The sequence below is a fragment of the Penaeus vannamei genome, unplaced genomic scaffold (assembly GCF_042767895.1).
Source record: "Penaeus vannamei isolate JL-2024 unplaced genomic scaffold, ASM4276789v1 unanchor4971, whole genome shotgun sequence".
NCBI classification, from domain to species: domain Eukaryota; kingdom Metazoa; phylum Arthropoda; class Malacostraca; order Decapoda; family Penaeidae; genus Penaeus; species Penaeus vannamei.
This window is the reverse complement of record NW_027217950.1, coordinates 1-2500: the sequence shown is the minus strand read 5'-3', so window position 1 is coordinate 2500 and position 2500 is coordinate 1.

Here is a 2500-nt window from a genome sequence, read left to right as displayed (position 1 = left end):
CCTTTCCTCTCTCTCTCTCTCCCTTCCTCTCTCTCTCTCTCTCTTCCTCTCCCTTCCTCTCCCTTTCTCTCCCACTCCTCTCTCATTTCCTTATCCCTCTCATTCCTTTTGTCCTTCCCCTTTCTTCACCCCTTCTTTCCGCCGTCGCTCTACGCGTTCTTCTCCCGTGCGCGCGCGCGCGACCCGCTCTTCCGAACCGAGGTATTCATCTGCGCTTCGCCTCCGCCGCCCGGCGCGCTCGCCTTCCACTTTCTCTTTCCTGCGGCGAGGCAGCGGGAGGCGCGGCGGAGTCGGTGACGTAGTCTCTGCTCGATGACTCACGCTTCGGGAGTGCAATTGGAGCACGAAAATTATTCTTATCTTTCTTATCGTTTGTATTTTTGCGGCGTCGAAATGGGAACGTGAAATAATAATGTGTTTGTCTTTATTCTTGGTTTTCATGCACTGAAAATAATAAATCAATTGCACCCGCATTCCTTTATGATCTGTGTCACAACCTTCCTATCTTGGCCAGAAATGAAGAACAAAAACAAGAAAGAACTAGAATACACTGAGTGTACCATAGCAATAATTTCCCGTCAGGCGAGGGTGGCATGTTTTGACTGGCGTCACGCCGGAAATACCTGGCCGACCACTTGTGAGAACCTCTCTTGTGCGGTCTCCCGCCCCTCCTCCCCCTCTCGCGGGCCCACCAGGAGACGGTCACGGCTTCGGCACGGCTCGCGAGGCTACGCTGATGACGACTCCGTGGCCGAGGGAGACCGGCAGCCTGTGGCAGGGGAGTACAAGGCCGCCGCTGTAGGGAGGTGATGGCGCAGGCTGCAACGAGAGGTGATTCCGCGGGAATCCAAGGCCACCGGATGGGGGTTGGGAGTCACTGGTGCGATTCTGAGGCGCGGGCGGCGGCTTCCGACACTGGGGACCGAGAGCCCAAGGTTGAGGATTTAATCGTCTGCTGGGGCCTGCGCGGATCTCGGGGAGGGGCCCCTGGCAAAGGCAGGGCGGCTTGCGGGGCTGGGCTGAGCCCCGAGGCTCTTCGCCGCTACTGTTTGGCTCAGATTACCCGCGAGCGACACGCCCGCCTCCGTCCGTCTCGCCGTCAGGAGGGGGAGGCTGAAGACACGGAGGAGGAAGTAGGGAGGATAGAATAGAAAATATGGGAAGGCATGAAATGCTTGCGGTAAGCGTGAGACTTGCGCCCTTACAGAGGTGGCGGGAGGATGCATCATCTCAACTCACACTCAAATGTGCACGCGCGCCCGCACTTTATACACGCGTGGCATCCGCCTGCCAGGGCGAGTAAAGCATCTTCCGCAGGCGGCGGAACAGGGGCAGCTCAGGAAAGGAATGGGAACGCAGAGGGAGGGTCGTGCTGCCCCCGCTGCCCCCCGCTGGCCACGGCGCTGCCATTGCTCCCCAGTGTGTGTGTGTGTGTAGGGGGGGGGGGGTATGGGTAGGTGCGCTTTCACGCGTGTGCGTGAGTAAGATCGTGTGTGCTTTGGGCCACATCCGGCTCGCGTGTTGTGATTGCTTGAAAAGTAATCAGCGATGATTGAAGATCAACAGCATTTATCAGCTCTGCTTTGCTGTCGTTGGAGTCGCTGATGGGAGGAAGTGAGCGAGAGGGAGGGGGGGGGGGTTGTATGAGCAAGGGGAATGAAAAAATATTGATTGACAGTATGCCACAGTACACAGGCATGGACACGCACACACAATATATATATATAATATATATATATTATATATATATTATAAATATATAATATATATATTATATATAATATATATATATATATTATATATGTGTATAATATGTATATAATGTATATATAATATATATAGATAATATATATATACATATATTTATACATATATATATATACATGCATATATATATATATATATTATATATTATATATACACATATACATATACATATATATCTCGCGGCCGGTCTCCCCACGCCGTGTGGCCCGAGCCCGGCGGCGGGACGCGGTCGTCGTGCGCCATCCTCCCGCCTCCTCTTCGCTTTCTCGTTCACGCGACTCCTTGATTCTGCTTCTCTGCCTCTTGTCGGTTGCGTCACAGATTGTTTGGTGGCAGCGAGGGGCTTGGAGGAGGGCGGGGCGACGGAGGCGTGTGTTTTTGTGGGTGTGTGCGTGTGTGGGGTGTGAGGGTTCTTAATGGCGGTTGAGTCACCGTCTTGGCCCCGGCGGGGAAAGGGCCCTCGGAAGGCCAGACTCGAACGCTCTTGATTTATCTTTTGCTTCGCTGTCTCGTTTTATGGGTGCGGGTCATAAGTTTTTCCCTTTCCTCTTCTCTTTCGTTGGCACTTGTTTTCTAAATTGTTCCTCTCTTCCATGACTGATTTTACCAGTGCACAATCTGAAAAGTGACATTGCGCTTCCCTTATCAGTTGGCTCGAAGCTTCCACCCGGGATGAATCGGGGGACCTCGCCCGGAGGCGCTTCACTCGACGCTGATCGGGGGAGCCAACGCT